This window comes from Chrysemys picta, chromosome 1 (genome assembly GCF_011386835.1).
Source record: "Chrysemys picta bellii isolate R12L10 chromosome 1, ASM1138683v2, whole genome shotgun sequence".
Lineage (NCBI taxonomy): Eukaryota > Metazoa > Chordata > Testudines > Emydidae > Chrysemys > Chrysemys picta.
The window spans coordinates 337066454-337079369 of record NC_088791.1 but is presented as its reverse complement, the minus strand read 5'-3'; the positions used below and the strand labels follow the sequence as shown (position 1 = coordinate 337079369).

At 43.2% G+C, this 12916-nt stretch overlaps 1 protein-coding gene across 12 annotated transcripts in view; it reads right to left on the bottom strand.

The window, feature by feature from the left end:
- Positions 1–11918, bottom strand: part of TENM4 (teneurin transmembrane protein 4) — a 763612-nt gene extending 751694 nt beyond the window's left edge. For all 12 annotated transcript variants that reach the window (XM_065595842.1, XM_065595866.1, XM_065595862.1 and 9 more), the window contains exon 1: positions 11596–11918. The gene's annotated coding sequence lies outside the window, so the exon portion shown is untranslated. The remainder of the gene's footprint in view (positions 1–11595) is intronic.
- Positions 11919–12916: the final 998 nt, after the last annotated feature.

Sequence of the window (12916 nt, the reverse complement as noted above, 5' to 3'; positions counted from 1 at the left end):
TGTTTTAAGAGCTGTGCATAAGAGCTTTCACAGAATACTCCAACCGAGATTCTATGTAATGTAAAAATTAGGAGTTCTTACCAGCTGAAAGAGCCATTTTAAATTTCACACATTGTTAAAGGGAAGCCAAAAGAATGACAAGAAGAACAATGTGAAATTTCCAAAATAGCAGAAATAAAAACAAATATTGGGTTATAGACTACAGGGCACGAGGCATGATTCCGATTTACAGAAGGCTCCCTGTCAGAGCTGGATGTCTACCTCCAAATATCCATTAAAAGCCTACAACATTAATTACGAATGGGAAAAGATAAGAGTTCAATTCATTTTGTTATTTTGTTCCAGGCACTTCATGGCTGTCAGTTTAACTTTAAAAGAGGCCCACAGTGAAGATAACCCTGTAAAGAGGATAACTTGGAACTTAAAAAAAAAAAAAAAGTGTACTTACCCCACATATGGTTCTAACAGATGTGGTTTTAAATTACCTTTGGGACCTAATAATGTTTTTTGAATGGACTGAATGCTAAATACTTGGCTTCTCCTATGACAGACATGAACGTTCAGTGGTTTAAGCAGAAAACTCCCCATTTGTGTCTTTAACTGGCACCGCTTTTCATTTGCAGCCCACATCGGTCAGCGTGATTTAATACTTTGGGCCGTAATCCCCTCACCAGCAACAAAAAAGATTAAATAGCTTTAAAGAAATAAAACAAAACAAAAAATCTTGTAAACAATACCAGTCTGACTGCATTGTTTCTTACACAACAACAACTCCTGCCGCCTGCAATGGAAACTCACCAGAGAGGACAGCTGAGGAAGAAAAATGTTAAATAATTCAAAGCCACTAACATCAAGTCTGATGTAGGTATAAAAATAGTTACAAAACACCATGCTATACATGTTTTCATTACAGGAATTTTGGCTTACTTGAAGACATAAGAACCCTCACCCTACCTAGGGTGACCAGATGTCCCGATTTTATAGGGACAGCCCTGATATTCACGGTGTTGTCTTATATAGGCGCCTATTACACTCCATCCCCGTCACACTTGCTATCTGGTCACCCTAACGCTACCACTAGTCCATTCTAGCACCCTTCATTAATCAGACATTCACAGTCCCATCTATTTCCACACCAGATCTTCAGATTTTCATAACGATTTGTGTTGCTGTATTGTGGAAAAGAGCCCTGCTCCTTTGCACAAGATAAGGGCCTGATCCAAAGTCCATTAGAGTCCATGGAAGTCTTTGAATTAAATGGGCTTTTGATCTGGCCCTGTTTTAGGCAAAGTGCCTAATACCAAACCCCAACTCCCCGTGCCCTGCCCCCCCGCCCCCGCCATAAATAAATAAATATCCTCAATGTCACATTGTCCACTCCCATATACAGTCTGAAAGATGGGCCTTTGTGAAATATTCCAGGGAATATGATGTAAGCGACCATGTAACCTGTACCATTTCTGCAAAGGTTACTCAACGTATTTTTGTTTGCATAGAGGGGAGGGACAGAGAAACAAACCTGAGCATCAGTTAAAGGAAGAGGGTGCACATTCATTTTTATCAGCAGCATGCATTTCTGAAGTTGGGGAGAGGAAGTAAGTAATATGCAGAAAAAAAATAATTAATCCAGGCCTTTTTGGTTCATGCACAGCATAGATGTTACATTATTTTATAGCTCAACGTTCTTGGGGGGAAATGGAAAACCAGGCAATCGCAACAGAACTAGCATCCCAGTACTTGACAGAAGTTGATAAGCTCCTTTCCCCCTTTTTCCCCCCCAAAGTCAGCCTCTGATATCCCTTAATTTGTTTTTTGTTCCTTTCTTCCAGCTAGACACTTGCTGCCTGATTATCTCAGAAGAAGACATAAAAAGCAAAAATTTTTCAACAAAACATTAATTATGCAGAAGACATAAAATCATGCAAAAACAAATGATGCAGGTGCATAATAACGCAATTCCCTGGAGCCTGTGATCGGCAGCTTCTAGCGCAGACATGTGCAAACAGCTGACATTTAAAGGCTTATGTGGGGTATGCACTAGAAAAGAGAGGCAGATGGGGGCCACTCCTAGATGAGCCATTTCTTCTTCTCTCCAAACCCAAATGATACTATCACCAGGACCACCAGTAAACCACTAAGTCTCCAATCCTACAATGAGCCCCATGGAGACAGACCCCTGCACCCAGATTCAGCTCCACTGAGGCACTGCAGTTCCATGTGAGGGCAATTGTCTGCCTGATCAGAACTCACTGGGCGATAAGATCCTAAACAGAATCTTGGAGAGTATCAGTAACTTCCAAACCCCACTGACCTTGACTCTTGTAGCCAGATTAATATGTTTAGCAGAATTAATTTTAATGGGTCGATATGTTCAAAAGGTGGGTTTTTTAAAAAAATCAATCATGGTGGAATTTCCGAAACACATTGCTTATAAACTTTCGGGCCAAAATTTTCAAGGCTAGGTACCTACATAGGATGTCTCAACTTGTAGACCCAAAAATGGAGGCACCTCAAATTTGTAGCTGCTTTTAAAAATTTGCACCACCTTTACATTAGATAATTTAGTCGAATATGCATCTACTACAGAACCTCCTCCATTCCAAGGTTTTATGTCCCAATGCTTTTCATAAGTGGCCAGTAATTTTGGGTCCTCAGCATGAGACACAGTGGACCTATTGCTTTAAAGGTGCCAAACACCCACAGTAAAACACTTCAGTAAAAAAACAGAGGCATCCAAAATTGGGGTCCCTTTTTGGAAACATAGGCCTAAGTGACTTGTCCAAGGTCATACAGCTAGTGTATTGCAGAGATGTGAATACAAGCCAGATCTCCCGATTCCCATTTCCAGGCCTTCATATCAAGGCTATATTCCTTCTTCTTTGTCACCCAGAGAGGATATTTAGCTTTGTTTTTTCTAAGCATATAAATAATTATGACAATATTCTTTGAATGGTGGAATCACATTAACAGCGTTTACAAAGGAACAGTGTTGTCGCCGCACAGTTCCATACATTAGCAATTTCCTTCCTGTACCTGTTTATACATATTTTCCACATGTGTTTAAAATGTGACCCCTAGTTTTAGAGAAGAGATTCTCTCAGTATTTCAGTTTGTGATCGTCACACACCTGTCCTGGGACCCAGCGTGCAATACACAACTGAGGAACCATACGTCTTGGAAAAATCCCAAAACCTGAATGTATTTAAGAGGTAGTCCACAGTAGTAATGCTATAACAGCACACAGAAATCCTGGGACAAGAGGGAGTGAATCATAGCAAATGGAGATGGAAATAGTCATTGTGATGGGGTGAATTGGCTTTAGCTCAGGGATCTCAAACTCAAATGACCACGAGGGCCACATGAGGACTAGTACATTGGCCCGAGAGCCGCATCACTGACACACACCCCTTGCAGCCCCCAGCCCCGCCTCTTCCCACCCCTTCCCCGCCCCCATTCCAACCCCTTCCCCAAAGTCCCCACCCCAACTCCGCCCCCTCCCTGCCCCTATTCCAACCCCTTCCCCAAATCCCCATCTCTGCCCCGCCTCTTCTCTGCCTCCTCCCCTGAATGTGCAGCTCCCCTCTCCTCCCCCCTCTCTCTTGGAAAGCGCTAAGCGCTGCCAAACAGCTGGCAGGTGAGGGGAGCTTGGCGGCCACAGGAAATAACTGGGGGGGAGGAGGGGCCGCGGGGAGCTTGGTGGGTTGCAGCAAATGCGGCCCGCGGGCCTGAGACCCCTGCTTTGGAGATATCCTATCCTATCTCCTAGAACTGGAAGGGACCTTGAAAGGTCATTACCAGTAACTATAGAAGTTCTCTCCCATTCAGGTCTCACACAGGTGTTCAGGGTCAAGTAATGAGGTAAGGCTGGAGCCACAATGCACTGCTCAGAGAGAATACCGGAAACTCTTAACAGCAGCAACAAAAAGCCCAAAGAAAAACCCAGCTACTCATTAGAGGAAAGGTGAAAAAAAAAAAAAACTTTTGAGATGGCAGAACACTATATCCAGCGGTTACAAGCTGAGTTGTACCATGGGCTGCAGGAGAAGAGGAACACTTTCTTTTCACTTTCATCACATTTTGCTTTGTTGATAATGTTTCTGTTCAGACAGCACGCAGAAAAGCAAGAATAAAAGCCTAACTGAGTCGGCTTTTTCATTGTCCAGCCAGCTGATCCTCTCCATAAGCTTCTACTCACAAGGTTCAAGCCCTCGGTCAAGACAGTCCAGTCTCCTGTTGAGTACGAGTGATCCACAGTGAGCTGACTGGCTAGTTAAGGGGAAGCAATGGATGGCCATTATGGGAGTGACAAAAAAACCTCAACCATGAATGGCATAAAACAGAAGAAAATGTAAGCAAGTTTTCCTCAGTACTTTACAAGGATAACCACCTTTTTGGATCGGGTGGGAAGATACAAAGAGGACACTGAGGCCTTGCTTCTAAGCCATCCTAAGGTCCTACTACGCCACTCTGGCAGCATATAGGGGGCCTTAAAGTAAGTGTAAACATAACTGCGGCTCATTTTAAGTCATCTTTACACTGCCAGAGCCATGCGAAGGGAACTTCCATGTAAATAAGAATCAGGCTTAATCTAAGTTAGGCTTGCAAAACTGCCATGAGAATTTACAAGCCCAACCACAAGATTTAGTAATCCACCCTTAACAGGAAGTTGAAGATTAAAAGAAAAAAACTAATGATATACTTTCACACATTTTTGTCATTTGTCTGTGATTTCTAATCATCAAAGCTATTGTTAGAGTAGGGCACTGTCATCTAAATGAGGATTCTTCTGACAGAAGGTGTATGCACACAGAGGTGTGAGGCTGGGCAATTTGCGTGATTGCTCTGTCAATGCTGCTTCTCTTGGGATTTCTTTCCTTTTAATCCCATTCTACAAATCCGGCAAGGCTGGATCCCTTTGATGCGACTTTGTCTGATTCTCATTAATTGTATTCCCTTCTTCCCCAGGAAGCCTGAGTTTTTGTTACCTGCTAATATATATATATATACACACGTGTGTTGATAGATAGACAAAATGTCAACTTTTATTTTATATATAATAGGTATATATACACATATATTAACCACCTATCTCATAGAACTGGGAGGGACCCTGAAAGGTCATCAAGTCCATCCCCCTGCCTTCACTAGCAGGACCAAGCACTGATTTTGCCCCAGATCCCTAAGTGGCTCTCTCAAGGATTAAACTCACAACCCTGGGTTTAGCAGGCCAGTGCTCAAACCACTGAGCTATCCCTCCCCCCAACATTGCCCATTAAGGTTGCCCAACACTTCCAATTATAAAACCCTATTTTCAGTTGCTTATAACTTGGTCAAACTACCTGTTCAGGCTGAAACTTTCCATGCTGGGTGTCTGCTTGAGGCTGATTGGTGTTTTTTTTTGTTTTTGTTTTTTTTTTAAAAAACCATCCATCAGAACGGTTCAGCTGTTTCCAACAACGAGGCTAGGGGAAACGCTCTACTGTGTTGGCCACGCTAAAAAATTCTGGTGGCCTCATTATTTGAAATGCTCTAGCACCTGATGTTTTGGAGTTGGGACTTGAAATTTGCCATAGGAGTGGCCTGTGTGTCAGGGGCATGCTTTTTGCTATACCCAAAAAAAGCCACACAAATTTGGTTACATTATAAGCCTTTGGAAAAAAAAAAATCACAGTTCACACATTGCTCACTAGAGACTTGCTAGAGTTTAACAGCTAAAATCTCCAAAGATCCCCTCCATATTGGGTGTGCTCCAGCACAGAGCTGAGCATGACTGTCCCTGCAGTTGTGAGGCTCATGCCACGTCCTGGAACTGGGTGCAGAGAGACCATCTTGCCTGTGTTCTCTATGCCCCCCTCTGTTAGGGGAAGCTGTCTGAGTCAAATGCAGGAACGGGGTTGAAGAGCCAGACCTGGAAGGGGAGTAGATTGGGACAAGGAGCAGAGGGTGAGGAGAGTTAAGAGAGAAACTGAGACTGGGAGCCAGAGAGCAGAAACTGAGACTGGCTGAGCAAGGACGGGAAAGGAAATAGCGTGAGACTTGGATCAGATGAGGAGCTGGGTGGGGTAGGGAGACAGGGACTGGCTGAGCAAGGAGACTAGGAGGCAGTGGTGGGGAATGATGGCATGGGGAGGGGAGGCAGATCAGACAAAGAGCCAGGTTACATATGTGACCATGTAATTAAAGACTATCATATTGCATATGCACAAGAGGGCCAAATGAAGGATGTAAAAGCAACCTTAATTCTGGCATTTCTCATTGTGTGAGTGCTTATCTTTGCAAGTTCAAGAATGTCCTTTTAACATAGGTTGTGCTTTTTTTGAGAGAGAGAGTTATATGTATTGTTTTGTTTAGCATTGACGCACGGAAAAAAAAGACACCGTAGTATTCAATAATAAACCCAAACCTAAACCTAAAACCAATGGACAGTCAAACAGCCACCAACTTCATGTTTTATATTGCTGTACTAGTAGTACATATGCTGCCAATACTCCAGTCTTAATTGTAGCAATGAAGCAGAATCTTGAACCATGACAGTTTTCCTATACTGTAGAAAATACCACTGTACAAAAGCTTGAGGTGATAATGAAATCTAATTGAATTCTCTCAATTTAAATAGATGGATAAATGTGAATTGGTAAGTATGGCTCAGCAGGCCTGTCCACCTAAATAGGCCATCAGCAACTTCTCCCGCTGTTTTTTCTAATCTCGTTTAAAAGTAGGATGTGTCAAAACCTAGAAAGCAAATCTTATCTTGGAATCAGCAATCTGAACTGTCAACTTTATTCATTTTTTTCCTTCTGCTGATTGCCAATATATTCATCCACCCTATGACTCAGCTCTGCAATCACACATTAAGAACAAACATTTCAGTAACCAGAACTCTTTTTTAGATCTTATCATAAAAAAATAGTTCTACCAATGTTTTCTGTTAATGGTATGAGACGAAGCGGGAATCCACCTTCAGAACAAGCAGCTTCATTCACAGCAAAGTTATATGCTAGGCATAAGGTTTTATGGGCATGAGGCTCAAACTTCTCAAGGAATGTAAACTTTCTGCAAGAAGTATTTGTCACTCAATATAGCCAAAGCAACTCGCCCTAATATTCATATTTCAACTATACTGCTGGCTTAAATTTTTTTATTTGAAACAATTATTCAAGAGAGCTGGCGAAGAAAAATATTTATAGGAAAATAATTTGACTATCAGCATAGTGACAGTGGAATGGCACAAGGAATGCAGATCCAACTTTTTTTGCTTGTATAGAACTACATCATAACAGTCTCGAATACCACCACTCCTTCTGAACTAGGGAGATTAGGTAAAAAAAAAATTGTTCACTCTGATTTCTTTTAATCTATATCAAAGTGGAAATATATTTTTAAACTATTTTTTTAGAAGCTTTTCCTCTGAAAACATATTGGTCAAGAAGGATCCATGAATACCCAATTCACTGGCAAGTGGCACATGTTATTCTGTCAAAGAGCCCAGAAATGCCAATCTGTCGGTTCAAAGCAGAAACAGAATATTTTAGCTTTTAGTTATAATAAGCTAGATTTATAGAGCTTGTAACAGGGCAGGTAACTATCAGTCTTTAAATCTGAACTGACTGAATTACAGAGTTTCATCTCTTTGAATCAAATCAGGGAGAGGCAATTTCAAATTCTGTTGTTTCAGTTTTATATATTATATATTTAAAAACACATAGACACACACAAATAGGGGTCTGTTTGAGTGTTTAAGCATCCAGTGCCAAAAGATAAACAGACAAAGTAGTGATAATACAGAAATAAAAGGAACAGGTTTGTTGTTTATTCAACTCTTATTTTTGCAGTAAGTGTTAAAAATGGCATTGATTTTAAATCCTAATAAGAAATCATTCATGTCACACAACATTAATCTTGCCAAATCTCTCTCATCATTCTATTACTGCAATATTTGTAACTTTTGATCTGGAAACATCAAGTTACATAAGATTGTGGTTCTGCTCCCTCGCAAGGATGTGATTCTGTCAGAAAATGAACCACTGAAGCAGAAATTCTAACAAAACTGGAAATGACTTTCCTGGGAAGGAGAAAGTACCTCAGCTATTTTTTGTTTATTGTTTAAGTACCTCAGCTATTTGTAAGTGGAACCACAGTCAGTGTTTTGTTTTCTTGGGTAGAAAAATGGTATAATGCCAGGTCGAAAAAAAATATGGGCAGACTATTTTAATTGAAGCACTGCACTCACTGGAGAAGGAGAGAAATGACATTTCAGTTATAACGCACCCTAGGGAGAAAAAAAGAAAAAACCTCACATCACAAGTACACCCCTTAAACAAAATGAGAATCAGTATTTCAATGATCATCATGCTACCTGCACACAAAAATAAAGTGACTGTATTTTAACTATTCTAGTTAATTACCATAATTAAGTTAGAGGTACTGCAGAAAACAAAGAATGCAACTTTGTCACTCCCAAGCTCCCTCCTCCTGCAACCCGCCAAGAAGAGAGATGGCAATTGCCCTCCCCCACCAGCTTAGTAAAATTGTCAGAGAAGGGCACGTCCCTTCCCACTCCCCTCCCCCCGAAAAAACCAGACAAGCAATTTTCCTCTCATCCACCCTTTTCTTTTCCCAGTAGCCTTCCTTTCTGCCATACCCTCTAGTGAAAGTTAATTTCTCCTCCCCTCTCAGCTTCTCGCCCCCTTTAAATTAAAAGGAAATCCGTGAAGACAACTTCCCCCTTTTCTCCTGCCATGGATTGTTAAAGATAGCTCTCCCCTCCCACCACTAGCCTTCCAAAAACCATATCTGAGAAACACCCTCTCCCCCCAAAAGATGATCTTCTTCCAACAGAACACACACACACACACACACAAAGTACGGGTGAGCTACAGAAAGAGATCTCAGCAGGATCCCCTGTATGATCAGAGCACATGTTAGTGCTGTAGTCGGAGCTCCCCACTGCAGTGGCTTTTGGAGGGAATCAGGCTGAGGGGCAAAGAGGAAACAGGTTGTTTGCAAATACCCCTCACCTCAGCTCTACATGCCTCTTTTCTGGGAAGATCCATGGCAAAGCAGTGGACCCAACCCCTGAGGTGAGCAAAAACACAGGTAATGACAAAACGCTTCCAGCAAATGCCCCCTCCATACATGCCCTCCCTGCTAGCCTCTCTCACAAACCCCAAATCTGCTGGAAGCAAACACCAGTCATTGCTTTGCACAAGCATTTGCTTCTCAATCACATTGTTAAGGATCATGGGAGCAAGAAATCCTAATGGCCCTGAACAGCCTGAGCTAGAAGGATTTATCCAGCAGCACATAAGAGGCTGGGATCGAAGAACCTAACTGGGGGACTTGCGACTGACACAAAATAGCAAACACCAGGACATCCTTATCACAAGCAGCATCACAATAGTGAGCCCAGCCCCACTCTTCTCAATCCTTGCTTTCTGGGGGAAAAAACAAACAAAACTGTATGGGTCAGCGGGATTTTTTCCCCTCTATCATACACACAAAAATATATGCTACTCTGGTTTCTTCATCAGAGCCTATAAAGTGTTACAGGCTGACACGAAGGGGGAGGCGTCTGACTCTGACATGGCCAATGAAATAAATTCAATACAAACTACTGACTTAGGACCATCCTCCCACAAATTCCCCCACCACCACCACCCAAAGAGAAGAATCTGCGTTTACTTTGGCTGATATCCTGCCCTCGACTTCTTGTTCCTTGGTCCAACGTGGGCACAACGTGCCCGGGTGCTACTGGCACACGTGACTGGTATTTTACAGGTGTATATGGTAGATCCTGGGTACTGCAGACACAGATGGTGTACACGTTGGAAACAGAACACTTTCCATGTGGGAGGGAGGGGCCATCCCAAAAGCAAACTATTTTATTGGGGCCAGATACGCAGAAAAATATGAGACTTGGGTTGGCAAGGGCATGTTAATTTGTCCTCCACAATTTCTTCAACCCATGCTCCAAAGCACCATAACATGCGATGAGCTGCAACACCACAGCACCACAGCCAACTTCAACTTGTCTTTTGCTTTTGTCATTTTGTGTCACAACCTTAACTCTATTTTAAAAGTTGACTGCTAAAAACTCATTTGAAAAAGACAGGGAGGCAGGTGTGAGGAAGGTGTTAAATCGTCATCGTAATGAATAAAACTTTCCTGAAAGCACAGGAGCTGAGCAATCTGCAACCCAAAGACTGGAAAGTTTTGGCATCAAATATTTCGGCAGATCTATTTTGAACGTATGAATAAAATATTTTAAAATGTGCTCATAATCCAGCCAATAAACTGGAAAAGACAGTAACAAATACATATTTTTAATCATTTGCAAAATATGTACCATTTCTTATGTGATTGACACCATAATGGTTTTCAACCCAAGATAGTCCAGTGTTATCCTGTAAATAAATAGCTCCACATGTAACCTTTACGACATTTCTTTTAGAAGCACTGCACATATGTTAACAGTTCCCACTTTCAAAGTCAAATATCGCAGCAATTTTATACCATTAATAAATTTTTAACAAAATACATAAATAGCACTAAGAAATGTGGCTAAGGAGCCAGTGTGTTCTATTATGTAATCACGTTTCATTTTTTCGATAGCCAAGTTGTTTAGAATTTAAAACAGAAATCTTAAAAAAAAAAATCAGATCCCCACCCCAAATCTCTTCAAAAATGCCAAACTAGTTGTGAGGGTGTTGGAGGGGCATGAGGGAGTGAAGGGGGGCAGGGGTTTAAATATAATTGCCAAGAAAGGGATTTGTCTCCCAAATTGTAGTCTGGCAGATTTTTAAAAAAGCTGGGAAATCCACCCTTTGGAAAACGTGGAACACAACCACCACTCTAACACAGATCCAAATGTAAACACACACACACACACTGATGGGGAGCGGGGTGTAGGGGTTAGAAAGAGGGGATTGTGGCGATATATAATGGCACCCTCTTTTTGCTGAGATTACTGATTACTAAATAAATCAACAACATCAATAATAAATGATTCATAGAGCTTGCAACCTGGGCAAGTCGCTGGCAGCCTTTCTGGGAGGACCTGACACCCTCGCCGACCCAGACGCGTTGGAGTGGAGGGGGGGGGGGGAAGAGGTAACCCTCCCAAACACACCCAAGAACCCACCTAAGTCTTACAGGCTCGGGGTCCCGGCTACACAGCAGGGATCCAGCCCAGCATCTCTCTCCGACGCTGGGCTCTGCTGAGCCATGAGCTCTGTCTGACTGAACTAAGGCTGCAAACAGGGCACAAGGACCGGGGAGCTGGAGCGGCAGCTCGATGTGTCTGCGAGAGGCTAGAGGGAAACCAAGCCATGCAAAGGCTGGGAGAAGCCAGCCAGAGGGGCGCTTTTCACAATGCATGGAAAGTGACCGCGGGGAGGGAGGGGGGTTTAAAGTCTCTTGCTGCACGAAAAGGGGTTTTCTTGGGGGGGGGAGGGGAATCGCGACAGATTCAGAGAGCTCTGGGTGTTCCCCAAACCCCGAGTACGTGTGTGGCGGGTGGGGGGGAGGGAGACGAGCGAGAGCTGGTGGAGGAGGACGAGAGACACATGCACTTTTCACAGCAACACGCCAGCTTACCATTTCTGCAGGCGGCAATGCCACTTCTAGGTAGGGCTCCTCCGCGCGATCCCAAACGGGGCAACTACAGCCAGGCACCGGAGCTCCTCCTCCGGCAGCTCCACACCACCGCCACCGCCAAGGCTGGTCCAGCTTCTTCCCAGGCAGAAGTCTCCCTGGTAGGGAGTACTGCCCCAAATAAGCAGCTGCAATCCAAAGGCTTTTATTTAAAGCTCCCCCTCCCCCTGCCTGCCTCGCTCGCTCCCTTACACACACATACACAGAGAGAGGAAGAGAGCCACACACAGGTTACATGAATGGGAGGCAGGAACCAATCCTACAATGCCTGGGAATGACAAGCACACATGCATTCAAAGCTGGTCTGCACCACTCAGGCGAAAAAGGCGGGGGAGGCAGGCTCCGCTCAGGTGATGCTGCCAATTGCCATCTCGGAGTGGCACCGCCACAGCGTCCCTGTTTCCACTCCCACTCCGATTTGGGGTTTATTCCTCCCTGGCAATATTCCGGGGGTTGTGTCCCTGCAGCGTCGAGCAGTGTAATTAACAAACGAACACCGTGATTCCTTCTTCCCAGCCGCTAGTTTTCTGCTACTTGTCTCATGTCTCGCCTTTTGTGTTATTTGCTCGGAGATCACAAATAGAAACACCGTCAAGCGATCTTTTTTTTTTATTTAGGTATCTATAATTATATTGCTCTTTCTCTCTTTTACAAATGTGACGGGGGGGGTGGACTGCAAACATTTAGTTGCATAACTCAAAAAAGATTATTTCTGAAGGATGAGGAAAAAATAACAGGATCAGGTGTTGCATTTTTTAAAAACATCCTCAGTCTGGATTTTCTTTTTTAAACTTCACTTCAGTGGCAGGAAATCAAAGTGAACACTTTGCCACTCAATATTCTCTTAAGAGAGGAAGGAGGGTTATGTGATTAAGATACTGCATAGGGCCTCAGATCTGGGTTTAATTTTCGGCCCTGCCACTGACATCCTGTGTGACCTTGGGCAAGTCACTTAGAACTAAGGCTCTAGCAAATTCACCGTTCATTTTGGTCACTTGCATGGTCCTAGGACTTAAAAAATTATAAATGTCATGATTTCAGCTATTTAAATCTGAAATTGCATGGTGTTGTAATTGTAGGGATCCTGACCCAAAAAAGAATTGTTGGAGAGTAGGAGGGATCGCAAGGTTATTGTAGGGGAGGTCGCAGTACTGGTACCCTTATCTCTGTGCTGATGCTGGTGGTGGCTCTGCCTTCAGAGCTGGGCAGTTGGAGAGCGGTGGGTGCTGGCCGGGATCCCAGCTCTGAAGGCAGAGCTGCTGCT